Below are 26,972 nucleotides of genomic sequence, written 5' to 3'. Positions count from 1 at the left end.
TACCCCAGTAGTCCTAGTCGTAAACGATGGATACTAGGCGCTGTGCGTATCGACCCGTGCAGTGTTGTAGCTAACGCCCAGGGATAAACCGAGGGAATACGATCACACCCTCCAAAAAATTTAAATTCCTTTAAATTTTAGGTTTAATATTTATATTTTCTATCTATTATCTAATTTTACACTATCTAAAATTTTATAACTTTGCACCCCTCGATTTGTTATATAACTTCTTAAGGTCACACCCTTAAAAATAAATGAGCCTGGAAGGATTTATGTTGTCATGCAAAACTCATCATTTTATCATTTTAAGGTTAAGAAACTAGAAGTTTGGAAAGATAAAGTGTTTAAAAAGAGGTTTCCTAGCATGTATAAAGGTTTACAATTTCTTTTTCTCACTGCTTCAGTGTTTTATACTCTATCATCATTTGTTTCCTGCATATACATGGTACATTATCCTCTTCTTCTTCTTCCTTTTCTTCAAGCGATTTCCCTATTTCATTCTCGAGAGTTCATTTCATCTGCAACTAAAAAAGCAGGCAGCATAAGAATATATAGTACTCAAATACGAATGAAATCAAAGGATAACCGTGACCAAATCCTACAACTACTTATTCAATTCGATGACCAGGGATCGATGTTTATTACATGGAATGGAGCACGTGTTTTGCACCGATTCGAAAGATAATAATATTAACCAAAATTAACTTGCAACAAGGGTTTTGCCTTGCGCAACGGAGACATTAGATGGTTAGGCTAAGAAAAAGGGTATAAGTCAGAGATAATGTGCACCGAAGGTTTTCACTTCAATGTTCTTCAAAGCCAGTTGGACTTCTTGATGTGTATCTTCATAGTTTCCTGCAGAGAATCAATAGGATTAACATTCTCAGTATGAATATAATTTCCCTTTTTCTGTGGTTAATGAAGGTTAGATAAGTATCGTGTCGGTTTTACATGCATGAATAATATATTGTTAAGATCTTCATTAGCAATCATACCGAACTATAATACAAGCATAACCGAGGCAGTTAATAGATGGTCGGGGATGAGGGCAGTTAATTTGACCAAGTAAATCAGTACTAATAAGTTTCATTGAGAAGGCCTAAGTGAGCATGTATACAAGGAAATGACACAAAAAAGTACTTCAAGTGAGGAAAATCATAAAAGTTGCATAAGTTTATGCATCAGGTATTTTATCAACATTTGCAATCTAGAATTGAGCAAGATTCTATCAGCTCTTTAGTCCTAAGCGATGAAATGAAAGGGTTAATACTTGAACTTTGAAAGTGCATGCAATATGCTACCAATTCTGAGATTAATTTCATTTTATGCTGAGACTACCTATTATCTTATTAAATATGTTACCTTCATGATCAGGGGCTTTCATAATCTGCCTTAGCAGTTCCGTGCAACGAGAGGGTCGTAGTCATACTCCTCACCTGCTTTCACAAATCTGCCTTTCACGCGTTTCCTAGTGTCGGCTCTGGCCTTATGGGAGGCATATCTTATTTGCTTACCGAATCTGTAAATAGAAAAATGAAAAACACCATTTAGACTTCAATTTAACAGGAATTTCTCATATATCACTCTAACCATGTGAATGAATAGCTTTTTAAACTGAATGTTGAAAAAATTGCAAACAGCCTCCTCCAACTTAAATCAGTAAAACATCCTTTAAACATATTTTTAACCCAAAATGAATGATCGCATGATCATATTAACCTGCAACAGAAGGTAAAACACCACTTTCAAGGGAACAAAAATGAGAAACATACATTCGTGTTTTCTATTTTTCATTGTATCTCTTCTTTGCCTTATCCCTAGCTTGTGGGCAACTAGCTTCTGAATGTGATTCCCATGGGGAGTCTCCAGTTAGAAAAGCTGGTGATAATCCAGTCTATATAATCAGAAGGGCTATTTTTCCCTGTAAAGTTGGATAGTGGAAGAGCTACCGTTGAAGGAATTTGACAAACAGGATATCCCAGATTGATGCTTCCGTTGCAACCCGAATTCATAAACATGCAATTGGAAGTGCCGGATGTGGCAGCCATCATACTAGCTGAGCCACAAACTTGAGAGATTGGAAAAGGCATGAACTCCTTTTGTTCAGGTGATGCCTGTTAAGTACACAATAGTGGCTTGTCAACCATGAACAGGCTTAAAATCTCTTATCTAATTTAACAAGGAAACATAAAAAACAAGAACACAATTAAGCATGTAGTTGCAGGTTTGTCATTTCACTAGAATAACAGCAGTAATAATTATGTTCGATAAATGATAAGCATGCGAATGCGAGGATGTCTTATCAACACAATAACATGACTACCATACCAATCTTGTTTCTTATGAAAGTCAATGACTAGACCTGACAGGTTAAAGCATCTAATCATGGATCATGGAGGAGAGTCTAGACTTGATCCTTACAATTATTAACTTAATCAATTCCCAACTTCCAAATATTAAATGCTTGTTTCTCTTTCCTTGGCATATGTGTTTGATTTGTAGAACAGAGGATAATAATACCAGGTATGATTTGCTCATACGAGTAGAGTCTAATGTGAAATGAGCCGGTTATTCCAAACAAATGCTGCATATGTAGGTGACTTAGGACATAAATAAATGGTGTTCTATTAGAGCACAAGTTTTCAATGTACCGGATTTTACTTCATATCAGAAACATATTACTGAATGGAAAGAATTGCTTTATAGTAGATGGATTTTGAACAGTTATGCCTCTCACATCTCAGTGAATAAAGTTCGAAAAAGTGGGATTTAGAACTGTTTTTGAGAAACAACTTAGATGCACATACTCACAATACTACAAAATATTTGAAAATGGGAAGGGAAGAAATAGAATACTTAACAATAGATGCCTTTATTATCAATTGAAATTGGAATAAAAACCTCTAACATGTTCCCAATGGGACCATTAGATTTGGTTACTGATAAAGTTTTGTCCATTATAAGGCAGTCTGTCCCAATCTTCTCAAACTGGTACCTAGTTTGACCTTGAGAAGAGACAAATATCTCCTCAGCAGTTTCGAAGCTTAGTTGAACATTGTTCATGTTGAGACTTTCACATAGGCCATCACCATCAGGAACTTTGCAATCTCTGAAGTCAGAATAACACTGCAACAAGGAGGCAGACACTCGAATCATGTAATCAGTAGTTTGTATCTCCAATTCAAAATAATACATCACAAAAAAAAGAACATTGATAACTCTGTAAAAAGGTCACATTTTGGGACCTTTTCACTTAAGTTATTGAATGTTTAAGAGCTCATTTAGGACCATGTAGATCCATTTAGAAGCATTTAGTTGCATGTGGTGTAAATCGGTTTGCCGCGACATTTTAATTTGTCATCAGCGCTACCTTATGGGGAAGGTGTTTGTCTAATGATGTGCAGGAATTAAAAGCAAGGAGAAGAGAAAATAAAATGTCGTGACATAAGGAGATTGCTGAGCAAAATGAAATTGCCAAGTTCGACTGGCATTTCGATAGCGCTTAAAGTGCGAGAAGATATTTTTGAAGCCAGTTGTCTCCTACTTTCCGTGATCTCTGCCCGAGAAATCAGCCTCGAAGTTCCTCCTGGAGGGGTCGGCGCTGCTATAGCCAATCTTGCTGACCACGCCGCCTGCACTGCAGAACCTGTTTATCCTTGGGCGTCTGCAGCGGGATTATGTTGGGTACTCAGCCAGCTACTCAGGCTGTATCATAGCCTATCCTGCCCGACTCCAAGCAACTTAACCATGGTTTTGGGGTTTCCTAGGAAAGTTGACACAAAGTCCTAGGATTAGTTTTCTCGTATAAATAGAGAATAAAGCCACATTGTTGAAGACTTTGGTTCCACCCAGATTTGAGCTTAAAAAGTTAGAGAGAGAGAGTCTCATCTTTCTCCGTCAATCCAACTTGCCGTGTGTAGACATCATTTTTTCATTTAAATTTATTATTATTATTAAATTTATTATTATTATTATTATTAAATATTATTATTAGTATATTATTATTAAATAATTATTACAAGCCCAAATACATCAGAAGCCCATAACCCTAAACCCATTTACAAAGCCCAAATAATAACCCTAAACCCAACTAGGGTTTCTCATCTCATGCCCCAGCCGCCAATGATCTCCACCGTTGGATCTGGCAAGATCCAACAGTCCAAAGCTCTCCAACTTGAAACCCTAGGGTATCATAACCCTAGGGACCACACGGCCGCCGCCGTTGCTTCCAGACGTTCCAGCTGCCAGCACTACAGCCACGAAGCCGCCGCCTCACCAGAAGCTTCCAAAAGGCCAGCTGCCCCCCACATGTCGCGGCTATGGGGTGAGTCACCACATAGCTCGGTGACTCACCGAACTTCCCCCTCTAGACCGGTCCGAGCATGGCTCGGTGGTGGCTATAAAAGCCACCGGATCCTGCAAAAAAGAAAAAAGGGGAGAAAGAAAAAAATGAGAGAGCACGGACAACAAGCAACGGAGACCAGAAACCAAATAGAGAGGAAGAAACCGAGGAAGACAGAAAGCTACCAACGATCCCAATCAACAACAACAAACCAGTAAAATAAATAAATAGAAGAGAAGAGAGGAACTTACTCTATCATCGGAGAGCCCTAAACCTCGTCGAAAAATCAAAACGCCGAAGGTGAAAATCGTAGATTTACGATATATTATGGGGTTTTAGGTTAAAATAACCTTAGATCGGGCATTAGGACGTTTAGATCTACGCTTTGGGGGGTATTTTGTAAATTCCGGCCACCGGCAGCGGTGGCCGGCGATGGAGTACGGTGGCCTATGGCTGCCGGTTTCCCTCCGGCGAGGGAAACTTAGAGAGAAGCGAGAGAAAAAAAATTTCTCTCGTTTGAGAGAGAGAAAGGAAAGAGGCAAATGAGAAACTTCGGCCCTTAGGGGCCGGTTATAGGGTTTATATACCCTCATCAAAACGACACCGTTTTGACGAGGGTATATGCGTAATTTCCTTCACGGGAAAACCTCGTCTGCAGTCACTTCGAGTTTGTATTATTTACAAATTAGTCACTACAATCAACTTCTAATTATTTAAAATTAGTCTTTACATTTTATTTTATTTTAGTCCTTATCTGCATATATTTATTTAGGGTAATTACCTAATTTAGTCCTTTACAGTTTAGTAAATATCATTTTAATCCGAATTAATTAAATAAGGCTAAATTATATTATTAGCACTTAGATCTTTTTATCATTCGAGTTGGAACCTTTAATTTTAATGATTATTATTTTAATCACCTATTAATAATTAGGATTAATTACATCATTAGTAATTATATTTTTATAATACTATAAATAAGGGCTGTAAATTTTAATTTTTAATATTTTTATTATTTTAATATGTTTTAGTCCCTATTTAATTACAATTTAATTTGTATTATTATCATTTCAAATCCAATATGTTTAAATGATTACTTTAATTATTATTTTATTATTATCTTAGTCATAAATATATAATAATAATATTTATTTATTTATTTATTTGTTTTCTATGAAATAAAAATCCTATTTATGAACTAGATATGTTTAATTTATATTTTAGATATTTATTTATTTTTTAAATATTGAAGGAAAGAGCTGTCTTAAAACAACTAGAAGCCCTTTTCTAATATTTTTAAATAAATATCTTACTATATTAAAATAATTTTTTTTAGTTATTTATTTATATCAAAGAAAAGAGCTGTCTTAAAGCACCTAGAAGCTCTTTTCTGATATTTCTAAATAAATAAATATCTTATTTATATATATTAATATATTTTCTTAAAATTATAAATTTGAAATAAAAGGATTATGAATTAAATATATTTGAATTTTTTATTCTAATAATAGAGACAATTTATAGTTAATAAAGTACCAATTTTGGGCGTTGTAGGGGTGCTAATCCTTCCCTAAACGTAACCGACCACGAATCCCTTTTTATTAATAAAAGAATGAATTTTTGGTTAAACGCAGATCAGTTTATCTTTTAACTGATGTTTTCTTAAAAACTCTTTTAAAAGATGATTTTTAGGTATTCGACCTACCTGACCCAAAAGGCCGATGGCGACTCCCAAATTTTAAAAACCATTTATTCACATTACTTTTCCCGTCAAGTTAAAATTCGTGCCCGGACGAAAACCGGTTACGACAGCTTGGCGACTCCGCCGGGGACCAGTCATGCTTTGAAATTAATTATAAATTGTCTCTATTAATTAGAAATTAAAAAAATTCATTTATTTAATTTTTAAATTCTTTTATTTCAAAATTTTTTATTGCATACTATTTTCATATTCTTATCATTTTTTAATTATTTTATTTATCTGTTAGAAGTTTGAACATTTCTCCTCACACACAACACTTGCATTTCATAACATAAAGCTCTATAATTGAGTTTGTCCCTTTTAAGTGGGAGTGAAAGCGACGTCTTCGTGAGAATTTATTCTCCGTGTCAGACCTAGCAAGTAACTTTCGGGGTTCATATGCTCTATGTCTTCGTGAGAATTTATTCTCCGTGTCAGGTATAGAGAAATGTATCCCCTCGAATTGAACTCGATCCGCTTAAGTCTGTGATTGACTAGGATTGAAGGTTTGACAGCCCAAGGGGGCATCAACAAGGACAGTTCGAGTACCTTTACTCCTAGAACTGAAGCCCTGCATATATTAAATCTAGAACTCTCCCGATTTGAAACCATGCCGAAATTTTATCAGTAGGTATACACAAAGGAGAAATAAGTTCTAGCTTTTACTTCCTTTTCTTTTTCCTGAATAAATGTATGCAAACTAGAAATCGTGCGGTTAAGCTAATTTTTCCAAACAAAGCATGGAACTAGAAAGCATGAGGTTAAGATTTATACATTGATAGATAGAATTTTTATTTCTATTAATTAGTACTAACCAATTTATTTTCCTTTCTCATTTTATTTTTTCTCATTTCTTTTGTTTGTATTGCATGATCATAGCATAACCAAAAAGGTGTTTACTAGAAAGACTGTTCATCGTATTGGAAAGAAATCTTAAATGGACAAAAAGTTTTATGATCAAACAAAATATGATGCGGCCAAGAAAAGACATCCCGAGGGAACTCCGAGGATAGAAGAGAGCTATGCACCTAGAGATCATGTGTCCATTAAGGAGCAAGAGGAGATACGAGAAATAAGAGAGCAGATGTCCAAGATGATGGATAGAATATTTGTTTTGGCCAAAAGAGAAGAGATTCCTGCACAGAAAGAGAGAAAGCTTAATGAACATAATCATGCAATCTCAAATATGCAAGAGACTTCTGATCCTAATCAATTGGAGAAGTTACAGACAATCATCATCCGTATTCACAAGTCATCTGGAGATACCAAAGAAATGATGACAATTGTAAAAGCTTCCAGAAAAGAGAAGAAATCATGTAACCTGGAATCATCGAAGTTTAGTATGCTCCCGATATCTAAAACTCAGGTTCAATTCAAGACAAAAGGCGATTCTCATGTTGATGCTATACCTATATCATATAAAGATTTGTATGAAAAGTTACTTGAAGCACGAGAAATAGCTCCATATTACATAAAACCCTTCCAACCTCCATCTCCAAATTGGTATGACATCAACGTTCATTGTGAATATCATGCTGAGCTCAAGGACATACCATCGAGAATTGTCTTGCCTTCAAACGCCGAGTCCAAAGTCTTTTGGATCATGGAACCTTACAATTTATGGTAAATGATCGACCTAGTTTGGTAACCGAGGGTCCTGATAGATTAATACCAAAAGTCTTCAAAGGTAACAATATCAGTAAGGGCGCCCAGAGAGAAGAAGATTTGCTGAGGTTTGAAGCTCAAATACGTCATTTGAAGATTGAAAACGATAAATTGAGCACCAAAATGGAAACCATATATGAAGATTTCCAGAAGGTCAGTCAAGCCTTTCAAAATGCTGGTATAGGAAACACCCCAGAAGAGTGGATAGCAGGGGTCACCAAACTGAAAAAAGTTGCAACATACATGAAGATCTTGTCCAAAAACTTTTTGAACACAAATGTTCTCTCACAAGGGAAAATGAGCAACTCCGAGAATTGACATAGGAGATGAAAGAACACCAGAATGTCATGGAAGAAGCTGCAGTTCAGACAAGCAATATGGTCCATAAGGTGATAAACTAACTTGGTTTTAGAGAAGAAAATGGGAAAGTTATTCCCTATATGTAAAGTTTTGTTGAAGTTAGGACTAAAAGTTGTCCCCTACATGTAAAAGTTTTGTTGATGTACCGAAACTTTTGTGTTCAATGAAATATGTTCTAAGATGATCACTCTTGAGAAACACCTTTTCATACATGCATTTTCATTTTGCATCTTTGCATTTTTCATTTTGCATTCATACTTTTATGTTTGCCTATGAAATGCACATTTTGCATTCTTATTTTTCCAGTTATGCATTTTTCAAATTTTTATTTAAGTACTGTTATGTACTTTGATTATAAAAACATGTAAATAATTCATGAAAGGTTCTGTAACAGTAAAAACCAAGATCATTCATTCATATTACTTTACTATCATCATGAAAACAATGGAGCAATCTTATAAGGGACTACAAGACCAGTGGCCAGAACAATTGACAGGGATACCTCGGGATACAAGGAAAGAAGCGTCAGATTCAGTACCAGATGGATCAGATCAAATTATTCAGGGAATGGAATCTGATAAAGAAGAGACAACTGCTAAAGAGAAATCGTGCTATCAGATTAAAGAGTCGAGAAAGATAACATACCCTGGGGCATCCCACTCAAACCCAAAGAATAGCCTCATTAATTATTCACAATATGAGGAGAAAGTCAAGAGGACAGAGAAAGCAATCAGAAACATGAAAGATGTTAGTGCCTACCACAAAGAATTAGAAGCAGGAAAGCTCAGCTTGGTTCCAGATTTGATTATTCCCCATGAATTCAAAATGCCTGATTTTGAGAAATATGATGGCACCAGTTGTCCCTTAATCCATTTAAGAATGTTTTGCAGAAAAATGGAAGGATATTTGAGTTCTGATGATCTGTTAATTCATTCTTTCCATGATAGTATTGTTGGCCCAGTAGTAGTTTGGTACAATCAGTTGACCCAAGAACAGATCAATAGATGGGTAGATCTAGCTGATGCATTTTTGGGACAATATAGGTATGTTAAAGGCTTAGCTCCAACACGTATGGATCTTCGAAGAGTAAAGAAGAAAGCCAATGAAAGATTTCAAGAATATGCCCTAAGATGGAGAGGAATGGCAGCACAAGTTCAACCTCCCATGTTAGAAGAAGAAATATCACGTATGTTTCGTGATTCTCTTTCAGCGCCTTTCTTCGAATTGATGCAGGCAAATCCGACAAAGGAATTCGAGAATCTTGTGACAAGTGGAGATTTAATTGAGAATGTAATCAGTGAAGAAAATTCAAAAGTCACATCCAGGAGCCTGACGGATCAAAAAGCAAAAGCTGATCATGTGAATGAATGTTGCATCCAGAGTCCTCGCAATTGCAAAAGAAAAAGAGCAAGTAACTGTTCGGATCGACCAAAGGAAGTCATGCGATCAAGACAAACTTTGGAAGTATTCCAAACTTCCATTTCAGACTTGTATCCTCATTTGGTTAAAGGTCAATACATCACACCAAGACCAACTAAAGTGACATCAAACCCTTCTGCTCATAGCTATGATCAAGATAGTGTTTGTAATTTCCACTTGGGGGTAAAAGGGCATTCTACAGGCAATTGTAGGCCACTGTTGAAAGAAATAGAGATGCTTGTTGACAAAAGAGTCCTGACACAAGAAATGATCAAAAAATGGGGGGCAAATAAAGACAATGACCCTGGTCCAAGTATATATCCAACATTAGAGGAGGCATGATGTATAAACAAGTGGAAGTATTATCTACCACTGTAGTACTTTTATTTTCAGCATCTTGTTTGAACTTGTTTTTTTGTTCCTTTCCTTTTGGCAATAAATAAATATGTGTTTCTTTTATGGTTATGAGCAATGAGTCAAATTTTAATCTTGAGATTTTTGAGTATCAAGTAGATTAAATATTCTTTTAATTTTTCAAGAGTTATAGATCTATTGGCAAGTGGTAAAATTATATCTTCAATATCCCATCCAATGCCAATTACTCAAACCAAATCCTGACACTACAAAGATTCTGAAGAAATGTCTCCACCTGTTTTTACACCTACTCCAGATGTTTACCTTTTTGGGTATAGTTGATTGATGATACTACATTCCACCATATACATGACTTCAAAAGTCACACATTTGTCTTTTCGAACACAAAACCATCATAAACCAAAAGACCTCAAAAGAACCAAACTTTCAATTATCCGTGAATCTTACTACAAGAAGAGACGAGATGAGGCATCAGGGACCAACTCATTGATGATAATTTCGAGTGATTAGGGCATACTCAAAGAAGAAGGGGAAAGTGATTGATTGAAATAAATATATCATGCATTAAATACATTTTTTTCATGTAAATAAAGTTAATCTTGAATATTCATCCCCCTGTGGATACCTCTTTTTACAAAGGTTTCTGTGTATGAGATGATGAACGGCATTGTTTCATTTATCCTTTAATATATATATATATATATATCCTTTGTTGTCCCCATTTGAGCCTGAATAATGTTTCTTCTAATTCAACCCTAACCAAGGATCACCCTCTACATTGGGGGGCAAAGTAAAGGATATTGGCTCACAAGAATAAAGATTGTCAATACAGTTTTATTACGAATACAAGTTTCCATGAAGTCATGAAAGTTTTGAACTACAAAGTATGTCAAATACAGAGTGCTTGAAGATCAATCCAATCAAGAATAATGGAAAACCTCCAAAATGCAAAAGGAAAAGGAGGTGTTCAAATCAATTGAAGTATTATACTCATCCAACAAAGAAAGAAAAAAAAAGAAGAAAAAGGAAAATTGAATCAAGATGGGTGACTTATTGAGCCTCAAGTTACAAGGTTGATCAAGTACGAACAAGAAGAGCAAGAAATGATGAAGATATGAGAAATTGGAAATGAATTCAAAATTTGGCAGTCTAGAGAGATCCAAATGATGGAAAAATCCCCAACAAAGCAGATTCAAGTTAAGCAAGGCAAGATTGATGGCATCAGAATGAATTGATCCTTGGTTTGATTACCCTTAAACACTTATTTGGGCCTTTTTATCCCTTTCTTTCGTAACCATAAGCCATGGCCTACGTTACGTACCTGAAAAGTCCATTATAATCATACATGGATTTCTAAGTAAAAGATGATATCTTTAGAATTCATTCCGCCTTCAAGATTGATTTTTATTTGCAAAAATTGGTTTTTAAAATCTTTAATGCATGATATGAAAAATGATAAAGGGGGGGTTCAAGATGTAAATTTTTAAATAACATCTTGAAACCAAAGGAGGATTCGAGTTGAAAACCTAAAAAGACGGCTCGAATAATGAATGGTGCAACAATGACATAAGAGACGATCTTAATGAAACACCGCACATCCCAAAGACGTTCATAAGAGTCTGGAAACGAGAAGCATCTTTTCAAGATGAGCATAACAACCATTTCTTCAAATTAATGGAAGCCCAAAGAGACATATATGCTGGACTAACCTGAGAACCTGAGAGACCTTACTTTATCAGAATCAACCTACACCTCAAATCAGTCAATAATTTTGACACTTGCCATAGGACTATGATTTTGAATGATTTAAAAGTGTAGTTGATTTATTTGATATTATTAAACTCATTGTTTATGATCTGATTCTATTGTGAACCTAAGAAGGGCAATACTTTGTAAAAGTCTTTCATTCTTCAATAAACAAATGAGGAAAAAACATTTTCAAACAGGACAGTCTCAAATGAGGAAGGTCCTTGAAGCAATTGTTGCTTATTCTACCTCTGTTGTAGAAAAAGAATGAACGAGGCCAGAATAATGAAGCACTTCACATTTTTGAAAGCAAGTGGTCTGAGAAGCCAGAAAGTATGGAGAATTGAACTTGTGACACTCCCCTATGACATTATTAGCAGCTCATCAAGAAAGATTATCGTTTATCTCATGCTGAGGGAAATAAGCATCACCAGACAGATTATTTTCCCCAACCATCAATTCATGTTCTCTAGAAGATTACATCATAGAGCCATGAACAAGTCACTACCTGCACTCTGGTGTTGGCTCAAGTCTTGATACATCATTGCTACTTTTTCTATGGCGATCATTTTCTTTGTCAAGATGATATACATTATGTCCTTCAGAAGATTGCTGAATTTGAATTTGAGGACTTAGGGCACAGAACAAGACATTGGAACATAATCTACCTTTATAGGCCTTTTATATAGGGTAACATTGGTTACATGATTCCAAAAGTTAAAGATGACCAGTTTTACTGTCAACTAAACCATTCCATAATTTGAAAAGAGTGGGATATATTGGAGCAGCAGAAGAGATAGTTGTCGTAGCAGTCATTGCAAGAAAATTCACCAACAAAAATCTTCTATTTCATCCTGATGATGTTTTTTTTCTTCCAGTAAGGTTGTTACGCTGGATACCACCGACAACAAGGTTGAATTTGACAAATCTACTCATCAATTGCTCCAACCGATCATCATTCAGTTCTTGCACATCTGTTTTCAAAGATATGCCAAGATAGTAGAAGACAGCCTCTGCATCACTGATCCCAGAAAAAAAAACAGGACATGGATATCACCGGAGAACATGTCTCTAGCAGCTCCTTGTGTATGGGTTTTAGGGAAACCTAGAAGCATTTCCACCTCATCAGGTTCAAGTGGAGTAACTTTATTCCTTCCAACCCATACCAGATTCCATTTTCAGCACTCATCAAGAACATACTTTTGGACACTCGAAGGTGGATCATCGTCATAAGCTTTAAGAACCTTGCGGATCCTTTCTGTCAATTTGGCACTTCATGTACATGTTTGTAAACAGTTCAACTTTGTTCTTGGATCCCAGGAAGGCCATCATTTCTTTGTCAATGAAAAAATATCATGTCTAGTGCGTGGAGAAAACATGATAAGAGTAAATCTATTCTCAATTGGCAGATTATAAATATAGCCCCTTTTCAGTGTAGCAGCATGAAAATACTTCGAATTTACAAATTCTGTCTCTACATCGAATAAGTACTGTAATATTCCAGTCAAAACATTAACTGGAGCAAGTGCCATGTGCTCATAGTAGAAATAAGAAGACCCAATAGCATCTTCTGGAAGTGTTCTTTGAGCTATCTGATCTGGTTTGGTATGAAACCACAGAACTAATCATTGAATTTGGAAGATGAATGTGCTCATAGCATCTTCTGGAAGTGTTCTTTGAATTATCTGATCTGATTTGGTATGAACTCCAAAATCAATCATTGGATTTGAAAGATGAATTTGCTCATGGTAGAAATAAGGAGGCTCAATAGCATCTTCTGGAAGTGTTCTTTGAGTTATCTGATCTGATTTGGTATGAACTCCAAAATTAATCATTGGATTTAAAAGATGAATTTTGTTCATAGTAGAAATAAGGAGACCCAATAGCATCTTCTGGAAGTGTTCTTTGAGTTATCTGATCTGATTCGGTAGGAACCCTAGAACCTATCATTGGAATTGAAAGATGAACTGCATGATCATCGATTTCCTCGATATCAGAAGAACTATCAATATATGTGAAATCATCCTGAAAGATCGCTTCATAATCAGATGAGTTGTTATCAGGATCAACATGTTGCATGGGTGCGGATTTTTGATGAGCTTGTACCATTGTATATGTAGTCTTGCTATTGCATCAGATTACTGTTTGCATAAATTGGTTTCTCTTCCACAGAAAAGTATATTTCAGAGATGGTTTTCACTGAAAGATGATAAGCCACTATGTCAGCCTGGAACGGATTACCAAGCTATTTATATTGCTCTGTCTGACTAAATCCCTCCAGATACAGAAAATAGTCACCTCATTCAGAAGACACATATCTCAGACATTTCTGTCAGAATGATTGAGTACTTCTTAAGTTTGTGACAAAATGAAGAGAATTCTTCCAGTTACCTGACAATACTGTTGTTTAGTGACACCAGAATGAGAGTATTCAAGATAAACATATTTGGAGCACGAATAAAGCCACAAGTATCCACCACATTGTATTGTCAAAATTGAACCTTGGGGAGATCATAACATTTCAGTCAAATAGACATTGAGAGTGAATCAGACAGATCTAGAGGGATATCTTGAGGGCCATTTTCAACCAGAAATAGAATATTGGGGCATTTTGAAGGCTTACAACAATATGAATATTTGGGCATTCTTAGAGGCTCATCTCAACAAGAAATAATATTGAGCACACTTTTAACATCTGTATCAGCAAATGTTGGGGCATTTTAAAGGTTCCTTCAGACAGATCCATGTGGGGCATTTTGAAGGCTCAGAATCGGCGCATGCTGAAAGCCCATTTCAATCAAAATATGGACTGTTGATGCATTTTGAACAGTTGTATTAGCCAATGTTGGGGCATGCTGAAGGCCCATATCATCCTGTGTCGAGATCATTGACTTGAACAAAGATTTCTAATGAGACATAAAGATATGAAGAATGAAAATGGTGAAACAGTGACAGTCGAGCTGACTATACATAATTGCTTCATTCATTAGGCAGTTATATCAGGGTCCTGTTGTTGAACAAATATTTATTCAGCAAGTATGGTTTCAAATACCCAATCTTCTTAAATCATGTGTCACATGACAGTGTAGTCTTTGTTAAGATACATCATGGTTGCATGAATAAAGATGGTCCCTTTGTAGACCATTCGATCCAAAGATCAGTTCCTCGAGACCTCGAAATATGAATTTGGCCTTTTATGTGTCGGTGATAATTGAAAATATTTCTTTGAGATTCATGTCAGTTAGTTTCAAACATACTGTTGAGGTTACAAATCTGTTTTTCATATCAGTTTTATTTACTTGATGACATTGAAGAGAGAAGCTCATGTATATTGCTTTTTCCCGATATTACTGGGGTTATCATTGCCAGCTAGACTGAACCGAGTTTTCATCTATTTGGGTTTATCATGTGCGTTTCATCCCCAGCATCAAGAATTCTATGGATATCTTTCCATACATGACTCTTATAGTAGGTTTGTTTCTAATTCCTACAAAGATCATTATAGAAGAAAACGTGATCAGTATCATCTTTGTCTTTGCCCGAGATGATAACAAGATCAGTTAGTGTCTCCTATTCAATTCAACACTAGCATATCTTGTGAATTTGACCAACTTTTTGGTCACACCAGCATCTCATTTGTATTCCTATTAAGTTTTGTTCTCAAATGGTCTTGTGACATCATTCAAAAACTTTGAACACTACGCAAAGAACTTCAATGATTGAGAAATCTTGGCAGAAGCCACAAAAAAGTATGAATGTATTGTCAAATGTTTTACGAACATCTGAGCAGAAGCCACAGGAAAGGATGAATGCACTGTCAAATGTTTTACGAACCTGTTATTCTGATGCTGAACCAATGTTGCGATCATATGGTTTCCATTTATTAATCCAAGATGAAGTCTGTCTTCTTCAACTTCAAGATTAAAAGTGAGATATAATGAAGATTTCTTTCCACAGAAGGAGAGCTGAAAATTTTGACAACAAGAAACTAGTGGAGCCAATTAAGGTTGAACGACAAGTTGTTGTTAAGCATCTCGACATGATATGGTCCAAGTTGCCTTATTCGAGATCTGATTATATGTGGAGACATGAAAGGAATTGGAATAAATCTTCCTTATGATATGTTTCAAGAGTTAAATTGGAACATACTCTACTCTCCTAATTAATCCCTGCTGAGTCAGACATATCTACATCTACACTCTTCAAAGATGATAGACTCCTTTTTTAAAGATGATAGATTCTCTTTTCAAAGATGAAAGCTTTATTGGATTTCTACACAAGTCCAAGCTAAGAAGGTTGGTTTTATCAAAGACAAAATGGGGCATCAAAGTCATAGTTCTGACTACGGCAAGAGTTCCATAAATGAAACATTTCTTCTGAGACTTTCATGAAGCAAAGAAGACGCCAAGATACAAGTTGATCAGATGATTCTGTAGAAATGCAAGCTTGACAGCATAAGTTTCTACACTGATATCCAGAGGTAACCCTGGCAATAAATGATGAACTAGAGGAAGACCAAGTTCACCACTTTGAAGTCAAATAAAGATTGCATCAACATTCATGCATTCATAAGAATATCATTTACACAATAGACAATGCATTACATTGATACGTCTGAGTGCATTCAAACATGAAGTTTTACAGATCTTCGGAAGAACAAGAAGATTCATGGTAAGAAATACCTTATAAGAAAAAGGTATTCAAAACCGCAAATACAGGAATCATACAAACATCTGAAGAAGTGATAGATGCAATCCACAAGAATGAAAATTATCTTGAGATTAGGGCATGTTACCCAATCAATATGTTATTTTGAAACATAATGAGAAAACGATTTTCATAGTTTCTCATTTTATCTTTTCTAAAATGAAATTGTTGAAAAGTAAGAAAACGATTTTCTTAGTTTTTTACTTAGTAAACTATTTCTCACATCTGTAAGTCCTACAGTGCATGATGTTTCCAAAAAGCCTTCGGGAGCTTTTTGATGTTTTCAAAGCCTTCGGGTCATCTGTAAGCCCTTCAGTGCATGATGTTTCCAAAAAGCCTTCGGGAGTTTTTTGATGTTTTCAAAGTTTTCGGGTCATCTGTAAGCCCTTCAGTGCATGATGTTTCCAAAAAGCCTTCGGGAGCTTTTTGATGTTTTCAAAGCCTTCGGGTCATCTGTAAGCCCTTCAGTGAATGATGTTTCCAAAAAGCCTTCGGGAGCTTTTTGATGTTTTCAAAGCCTTCGGGTCATCTGTAAGCCCTTCAGTGCATGATGTTTCCAAAAAGCCTTCGGGAGCTTTTTGATGTTTTCAAAGCCTTCGGGTCATCTGTAAGCCCTTCAGTGCATGATGTTTCCAAAAAGCCTTCGGGAGCTTTTTGATGTTTTCAAAGCCTTCGGGTCATCTGTAAGCCCTTCAGTGCATGATGTTTCCAAAAAGCCTTCGGGAGCTTTTTGATGTTTTCAAAGCCTTAGGGTCATCTGTAAGTCCTACAGTGCATGATGTTTCCAAAAAGCCTTCGGGAGCTTTTTGATGTTTTCAAAGCCTTAGGGTCATATGTAAGTCCTACAATGCATGATGTTTCCAAAAAAAAAGCCTTCGGGAGCTTTTTGATGTTTTCAAAAACCTTCGGGTCATCTGTAAGCCCTTCAGTGCATGATGTTTTCAAACATTTCCATCCTACTCAAAAGAAGCCAAATGAAAAAATTATTGTCTTTTTCGTCTTTACTCTATTCTTGTTAACACAAGGATGAGCAAAGAGGGGCAGCTGTAGACATCATTTTTTCATTTAAATTTATTATTATTATTAAATTTATTATTATTATTATTATTAATATTATTATTAGTATATTATTATTAAATAATTATTACAAGCCCAAATACATCAAAAGCACATAACCCTAAACCCATTTACAAAGCCCAAATAATAACCCTAAACCCAACTAGGGTTTCTCATCTCATGCCCCAGCCGCCAATGATCTCCACCGTTGGATCTGGCAAGATCCAACAGTCCAAAGCTCTCCAACTTGAAACCCTAGGGTATCATAACCCTAGGGACCACACGGCCGCCGCCGTTGCTTCCAGACATTCCAGCTGCCAGCGCTACAGCCACGAAGCCGCCGCCTCACCAGAAGCTTCCAAAAGGCCAGCTGCCCCCCACATGTCGCAGCTATGGGGTGAGTCACCACATAGCTCGGTGACTCACCGAACTTCCCCCTCTAGACCGGTCCGAGCATGGCTCGGTGGTGGCTATAAAAGCCACCGGATCCTGCAAAAAAGAAAAAAGGGGAGAAAGAAAAAAAAAGGAGAGAGCACGGACAGCAAGCAACGGAGACCAGAAACCAAATAGAGAGGAAGAAACCGAGGAAGACAGAAAGCTACCAACGATCCCAATCAACAACAACAAACCAGTAAAAAAAATAAATAGAGAAGAGAAGAGAGGAACTTACTCTATCATTGGAGAGCCCTAAACCTCGTCGAAAAATCAAAACGCCGAAGGTGAAAATCGTAGATTTACGATATATTATGGGGTTTTAGGTTAAAATAACCTTAGATCGGGCATTAGGACGTTTAGATCTACGCTTTGGGGGGTATTTTGTAAATTCCGGCCACCGGCAGCGGTGGCCGGCGGCGGAGTACGGTGGCCTATGGCTGCCGGTTTCCCTCCGGCGAGGGAAACTTAGAGAGAAGCGAGAGAAAAAAAATTTCTCTCGTTTGAGAGAGAGAAAGGAAAGAGGCAAATAAGAAACTTCGGCCCTTAGGGGCCGGTTATAGGGTTTATATACCCTCATCAAAACGACACCGTTTTGACGAGGGTATATGCGTAATTTCCTTCACGGGAAAACCTCGTCTGCAGTCACTTCGAGTTTGTATTATTTACAAATTAGTCACTACAATCAACTTCTAATTATTTAAAATTAGTCTTTACATTTTATTTTATTTTATTTTAGTCCTTATCTGCATATATATTTATTTAGGGTAAATACCTAATTTAGTCCTTTACAGTTTAGTAAATATCATTTTAATCCGAATTAATTAAATAAGGCTAAATTATATTATTAGCACTTAGATCTTTTTATCATTCAAGTTGGAACCTTTAATTTTAATGATTATTATTTTAATCACCTATTAATAATTAGGATTAATTATATCATTAGTAATTATATTTTTATAATACTATAAATAAGGGCTGTAAATTTTAATTTTTAATATTTTTATTTATTTTAATATGTTTTAGTCCCTATTTAATTACAATTTAATTTGTATTATTATCATTTCAAATCCAATATGTTTAAATGATTACTTTAATTATTATTTTATTATTATCTTAGTCATATAAATATATATAATAAATAATATTTATTTATTTATTTATTTGTTTTCTATGAAATAAAAATCCTATTTATGAACTAGATATGTTTAATTTATATTTTAGATATTTATTTATTTTTTAAATATTGAAGGAAAGAGCTGTCTTAAAACAACTAGAAGCCCTTTTCTAATATTTTTAAATAAATAAATATCTTACTATATTAAAATAATTTTTTTAGTTATTTATTTATATCAAAGAAAAGAGCTGTCTTAAAGCACCTAGGAGCTCTTTTCTGATATTTCTAAATAAATAAATATCTTATTTATATATATTAATATATTTTCTTAAAATTATAAATTTGAAATAAAAGGATTATGAATTAAATATATTTGAATTTTTTTATTCTAATAATAGAGACAATTTATAGTTAATAAAGTACCAATTTTGGGCGTTGTAGGGGTGCTAATCCTTCCCTAAACGTAACCGACCACGAATCCCTTTTTATTAATAAAAAGAATGAATTTTTGGTTAAACGCAGATCAGTTTATCTTTTAACTGATGTTTTCTTAAAAACTCTTTTAAAAGATGATTTTTAGTTATTCGACCTACCTGACCCAAAAGGCCGATGGCGACTCCCAAATTATTTTAAAAACCATTTATTCACATTACTTTTCCCGTCAAGTTAAAATTCGTGCCCGGACGAAAACCGGTTACGACACCGTGGCATTTCTCCTTGACAAGCTTGAGGGAGTGGCGTCCTGAGCATTCGAGAGGAGCCAGTTCGCTGGGAGCAGTTCTTGGTGGCCGAGGGAAGCATTGGGCAGTGCACGTCGAAGGCTTTCTCCCCCCCTTAGTTCTTTGCTTTCATATTTTGTTGTTGGGTTGTAAGGAATGAATGAAACTTGCTTTGTGCTTGTTTATTTCGAACCCGACTATGAACTAATCCTATTTGGTGGGAGTTCGCTTGGATGTTTAAGTTTTTATTTCAATGAAAGGTTGCTTTTCTATGCTATATTCTGTTTTGTTTATGAAACTTAATGCCTTAAGGTTATAGGAGCTACGAGAGTAGCCTTTCCTTAGGAGGTCTTGAGGGTTCGAGAGAATGCTTTGGCAAAATATCCTTAGTATTCGAGAGAAACTAGGGAGGAACTACATAAACAAGGGGTTCTAGGTAGTAACTAGGCCTAATCTACCTTAGAGATAAGGTTAGGATTTCATTCGACTAAAAGGAGATGTGCAAGATCGATAGGTTAGATGTTAATGTTGCCGCAAAAAGGTATTGTCGAGATATATCCTGTTATCTGGACCAATAGGATCACTGCAGGGGTTTACGCCAATCGGTTTTGCTAGGGCATCTTTAATCTGTCGAGTCCCTTACTAGAGATAACATAGGGCACCTTAGTAAACTCTGTCGGGCAGACTATATATAGAAGAAAGACCATTCGGAGAAGTAGACTTAGATTTTCCTTAGTGACTCCTATCACTCACTTCGATAGTTGCTTGTCGTGTGAGAAAGCCAAAGTCCTATTAATCAAATCATATATTTACATTTTATTTTGTTTTGACATTTTCATTTGTTTGCATTGAACACAATCTATTTTGCCACGACATATCCATTTGCTACCACAATTCCATTTCCACAACATCCATCTCATTTTGCCACAACATTATCATTTGTACATACCATCACTAACTTTACTTAGTTGACAAAGTAAAGCGCTTTAATAGAACTTATTCGACTTCCTCCAATCCCTGTGGAGACGATACTCACTTATCATTGTATTACTTGTTCGATTGTGTATGCTTGCACATATATCCGCACTCATTTATAGTACTCATACCGAGCAGACAAGTTTTTGGCGCCGTTGCCAGGGATTGGCAACTGGAAGTTAATTAGTTTTGTCATAGCATTTTTATTTTAATTGTTCAATTTTTTTTGAATAGTTTTACTTGTTATTTTCCTTGTCTTTTTCAGGCTTTTATTTTACATACTCAACGTGCTCAAGCAAAGATCTACCAAATTGGAAATCAAAGAATGGGTCAAGTGGAAGATCAGAATGCCGAGGCAATTCCAAGTACTGGGAATGCAGCTAGGCCTCGTACTATTCGAGATCATTTAAACCCTATCATGGATAACCTATATCCTAAAATTGTGGCACCCATGATTCAGGCAGCCCACGTCGAGCTCAAACCGGTTATGTTCGACATGTTGGACTTTATTGGACTGTTTGGTGATGCTCCTCATAAGGATGCAAGGAAACATGTTTGGGTATTTTTTGAGGTTTGTGACTGCTTTCGACAACAAGGTGTGCATGAAGATGTACTGAAATTGAAGTTATTTCCATATTCTTTGAAAGATCGTTCCAGGGCATAGCTCAATGGATTACCTTCCGTCTTGATAAAGTCTTGGGCTGACTTGTGCAAAAAAAATTTTGCTATGGCATAATCAACCCAATATGAACAACCAAGGCGATGAAGAGTCTATGTATGAGTGTTGGGATCGATACAAAAGTTTGCTTCGCAAGTGCCCCAATCATGGATTCCATGACTGGACTCAAGTTGTGATGTTCTACAATGGAGTCAATGAACCCACGAGGATGATGCTAGATGCCTCGGTAAATGGTACATTACGTGACAAATCACCAGCAGAGGCATTTGCCATTCTGGATAGGATTGCCACCAATGATTACCAATTTTCATCTACAAGGCTTTGCCTTAGGCGAAAATCACATGGAGCTTTCGAGCTAAATTCTAAGGATTCGGTGTCCGCCCAACTTGCTGTTATCACCAATATGTTGAAGAACTTACAAAGGCCAAGCGAGCTGAGAGAAGTGAAGGCAGCCAATTCAGCATGTTTATTATGCCACGACAATCACAATGAGAGTGAGTGCCCGATCAATCAAGAATCCATCAATTATGTGGGCAACTATAATCGAGGCAACAACAACCCCTATTCTAACACATATAATCCTGGATGGCGTCAACATCCAAACTTTTTGTGGGGAAATCAAGGAACCAGCAACTCTAGTTAGCCCGCTAGGCAGCAGAACTTCAGTGACTCCCAGGGTTTTCAAACAAATATGCCATTGCATAATTCTAACGAGGGAGTACCATCTTTATCTAACACGTGCTCTTTGGAGGCCACGATGCAAGATTTTATCGCAACAAAGAAAACCATGATGCATGGCCATGTGACCTCTATAAAAAGCCAAGAAATTTTGCTTCAAAGTCATAGCTCGTCTTTGAGGGCCTTGGAGGGTCAGGTTGGTCGAATTGCCACAGCATTACATTTTTGCCCACATGGCAGTCTACCTAGTGATACTGAAGTCACTAAGGCTCAAGACAGGGAGCATTATGGTACATTCACCTTAAGGAGTGACATGAAAATCTACAAAGATGTTAAGTTTGGGGGAGAGACACTCGGAGAGCCTGGTCATGAGATTGTGCACGAATATCCGATGGTGCAAGAAGATTTACATTTGCTGGAAAACAATGATGAGGGTTCGAAGAGTGCAACCAATGAAGAGAAGAAAAATTTTACCACGACAAAAGAAAAACTCCCATCAGTAGAAGATGATGACCAACGAAACGCTCCAAATTTTTCCACAACAAATTTTTATGCACTGATAATCACTTAAAGGAGCTCGAGGATATTCCAAAGCAGATGAGTAAGTCTAGCTCACCCATAGCTAGACCAGGTATGAAATTTGAACCTTTTAATCCTATTAAACTCACTTATCCTAAACCCCAAGTGATTGATCATCTATCTAGGCTAGAAATTATAAAAGAATTAAGGAATGAAATGGAGATTAAGGAAAAATTCCCTAATGAGAAATTATTATTTGCCACAGCAATTTTGTGGCATGCTGACATTGTCAATTTTCTCGTTAGTGTTGTTTTGCTTTCTTACTTCAATAGCCTAGGAAAGAACAAGGTCATATACGATGGTGGCTACTGTCATGGGGATGATCCTGACCTCTTAAACAAATTTGCTGCCCAAATGATTTCAAGTTGCCACATCAAAAAGGAGCAAAAAGAGATCTCATTCCTCTACCATTCATCTTCACGCAGAGAATACATTGAAGAAGAAAGGACTACTGCAAAGGTCCTACAATTCAGATGTGAAAGACCCAAAATGCCAGAGCAAAATATTTTGAAGGCAGAATTATTATATGTGTGGGGCATTTTGGTCTACACTGGTGCTCCAATCGAACGAGACAAAAATGCAATAACAATTTGAGATGCTTCGGAAAGCATAGACTCTCAAACATGTGGACAAGGGTAAAGCCCCTACAGAAGCCACACCCACTTAGAAAGAAAACTCAATTGGTGTTGGCACAAACGATGACATTGCTGATAAAGTCCACCCATATACACAAATGCCACGGCAAGTTGCACCCGCTTCTGACTCCAAACACTCCAACCCCACCCAACTGCGTAAGCGCACCCGTGGTACGATCGTCGCACCACCACACGCATGAAGTCAAGGTACCTTGCATTGCATTCATAGCATGTAGTTTATTTTCCTTATTTTTAGTAAGAATTGAGGACAATGCTTCTCTCAAGTTTGGGGGAAGTAGGGTTCTCGCATCATTACATGAGAGTAGTAGTAAAATAATTATGCCATGACATGAGTAAAGGTTTGAATAGTTTTCTGGAATTAGTTAAGGATACCCAATGATGATGAATCTTGATGGCTAAGATAGAATGTACATGACTGGTTGAGGATGATAGAACTAACTTTAGGACTTGCTTCTTTGAAATCCTTGAACACACGATTGTATGTTTTCTATGCTTGAGAAACTTAGAAATTTTTTATAAGAGAATTCTTAAAATTCCGTGGCATAAATTTTGAATGATGAAAAACCCACTAAAAAATGAAAAAAAAAATGAAAAAAAAAATTAAAACTGAAAAAAAAATGAAGTTGTGAATAAATGCCTCGACATATCTGTAAAGGGACACTCCGCTATGCCAGGATATATGAGTGAATGAAAGTAGTCACGGGATGACTCTACCTGACTAGCTCGGGGTGGAATGTATGCTCCCTTTCACCTAGAGTGTGGGATGGTGAAGTGATGGGCTGACTCCCCTCGTAGCAGAAATAAAGAAAAGAAAGCAAGGTGGGAGTAAAAATTTCTAAATGTCATGGCAAATTAAGAAAACTTGCTTAGAAAATTTTTAAGTTTGTTAAGCATGTACTGGATACAACACGCACACACCCACGCAAAGAATCTTGCCCTAGGGACAATACTAGATTTCTCGAACTAGACTAGCATGTTGAAGCCATATGTGTTGAGGGCTGAAATTTTATCCCATAAACTATTCTGCTTCTGAACTTGTCATGGTATTTTTGTTTTGCTTATTACTATCCATTGCTTGAGGACAAGCAATAGCTTAAGTTTGGGGGTGTGATAACTCTGTAAAAAGGTCACATTTTGGGACCTTTTCACTTAAGTTATTGAATGTTTAAGAGCTCATTTAGGACCATGTAGATGCATTTAGAAGCATTTAGTTACATATGGTGGAAATCGGTTTGCCACGGCATTTTAATTTGTCATCAGTGCTACCTTATGGGGAAGGTGTTTGTCTAATGATGTGCAGGAATTGAAAGCAATGAAAGGAGAAAATAAAATGTCTGAGCAAAATGAAATTGCCAAGTTCGACTGGCATTTCAATAGCGCTTAAAGTGCGAAAATATATTTTTGAAGCCAACTGTCTCCTACTTTCCGTGATCTCTGCCCGAGAAATCTGCCTCAAAGATCCGCCTGGAGGGGTCGACACTGCTACAGCCGATCCTGCTGACCACGCCGCCTGCTCTGCAGATCATGTCTGTCCTTGGGTGTCTGCAGCGGGATTATGCCAGGTACTCAGTCAGCTACCCAGGCTGTATCATATCCTGTCCTGCCCGACTCCAAGTAACTTAACTATGGTTTTGGGGTTTCCTAGGAAAGTTAACACCAAGTCCTAGGATTAGTTTTCCCCTATAAATAGAGGATAAAGCCACATTGTTGAAGACTTTGGTTCCACCCATATTTGAGCTTAAAAATTTAGAGAGAGAGAGTCTCATCTTTCTCTGTCAATCCTACTTGTCGTGGCATTTCTCCTTGACAAGCTTGAGGGAGTGGCATCCTGAGCGTTCGAGAGGAGCCAGTTCGCTGGGAGCAGTTCTTGGTGGCCGAGGAAAGCATTGGGCAGTGCACGTCGAAGGCTTTCTCCTCCCCCCTTAGTTCTTGGCTTTCATATTTTGTTGTTGGGTTGTAAGGAACGAATGAAACTTGCTTTGTGCTTGTTTATTTCGAACCCCACCATGAACTAATCCTATTTGGTGGGACTTCACTTGGATGTTTAAGTTTTTATTTCAATGAATGGTTTCTTTTCTATGCTATATTCTGTTTTGTTTATGAAACTTAATGCCTTAAGGTTGTAGGAGCTACGAGAGTAGCCTTTCCTTAGGAGGTCTTGAGGGTTCGAGAGAATGCTTTGGCAAAATATCCTTAGTATTCGAGAGAAACTAGGGAGGAACTACATAAACAAGGGGTTCTAGGTAGTAACTAGGCCTAATCTACCTTAGAGATAATGTTAGGATTTCATTCGACTAAAAAGGAGCTGTGCAAGATCGATAGGTTAGATGTTAATGTTGCCGCAAAAAGGTGTTGCCGACACATATCCTGTTATCTGGACCAATAGGATCACTGCAGGGGTTTACGCCAATCGGTTTTGCTAAGGCATCTTTAATCTGTCGAGTCCCTTACTAGAGATAACATAGGGCACCTTAGTAGACTCTGTCTGGAAGACTAGGTATAGAAGAAAGACCATTCGGAGAAGTAGACTTAGATTTTCATTAATGACTCCTATCACTCACTTTCATAGTTTCTTGTCGTGTGAGAAAACCAAAGTCCTATTAATCAAATCATATATTTACATTTTATTTTGTCTTGACATTTTCATTTGTTTGTATTAAACACAATCTATTTTGCCACGACATATCCATTTGCTACCACCATTTCCACAACATTCATCTCATTTTGCCACAGCATTATCATTTGTACATACTATCACTAACTTTACTTAGTTGACAAAGTAAAGCGCTTTGATAGAACTTATTCGACTTCTTCCAATCCCTGTGGAGACGATACTCACTTATCACTGTATTACTTGTTCGATTGTGTAGACTTGCACATATATCCGCACTCACTTATAGTACTCATACCGAGAAAACAAACATACATTCGGAAAACTTGGTTCGCCTGAAAAAAGTGGTTCTCATCTCTACAATTAGGAACGTAATTTGCATTTGAAGATATCAGAGAAGTTAACTTCATACTAGCCTTCATCTCAGAACAAGAATCCAATTCATTTAAGCTTGTACCAGCCATTTCAAATGAGCCCCGTTGTTCTGTTTGATTCAAACAGTTAGCAAAACAATTTTCATTAGCAAGCGAAGCACCGAGTGGCCAGTCAACATCGACAGCAGCGGGTGACGAAGAAGTACCAAGAACCGAAGACCAGATTCTTCTAAACTCATCCAAAGAAGGACAGTCTGTATAAGAATTCAAGGCTTCACGACAATGTCCCAAACTCGAACAACAGTCGCCGTTCCTATCACAATCTTGACAAAGAGACAATTTCTCATTCAAGCATCTAACTACCGCCGATTGAGAATTGCATTTCTCACACAAAAGTGAACGACCGTGTCTACGTGACAACAAATTCGCCGAGTGAACGCTCCCGTCACAGCTCAAGCAAAGCCGAGCCGAATCCGATTCACAGTAAACCACCGCTCTTTCCCCTCGACAAAAATCGCATATAGGTTCCATCCCGTTCTCTTAACTTTTTCAATAAAAACTACTGCTCGTGGGTGGGAAACCCAGTGAAAACTACCCTTCATCATTGAAATTAACAAAAATAACCCATTAAAAATATACACAACTAACGTACAAAGAAGGGATGAATTGAATCATTTGAATGCTTTAAGATCATAAGAAGTGTAAAATGAGCTTAGGCTTTACCTCTTCAATGAAAAGCAC

At 36.7% G+C, this 26,972-nt stretch overlaps 1 pseudogene; it reads right to left on the bottom strand.

Annotated features, from left to right (window-relative positions):
• Nucleotides 1–428: 428 nt before the first annotated feature.
• On the bottom strand, nt 429–26,762 carry LOC120163749 (annotated as a pseudogene).
• Between the last annotated feature and the right edge of the window lie 210 nt (nt 26,763–26,972).

This window comes from Hibiscus syriacus, unplaced genomic scaffold, assembly GCF_006381635.1.
Source record: "Hibiscus syriacus cultivar Baekdansim isolate YM2019G1 unplaced genomic scaffold, ASM638163v2 tig00111493_pilon, whole genome shotgun sequence".
Taxonomy (NCBI): Eukaryota; Viridiplantae; Streptophyta; class Magnoliopsida; order Malvales; family Malvaceae; genus Hibiscus; species Hibiscus syriacus.
Note: the sequence above shows the minus strand (reverse complement) of the source record. Positions and strands in the feature narration are given on the sequence as shown.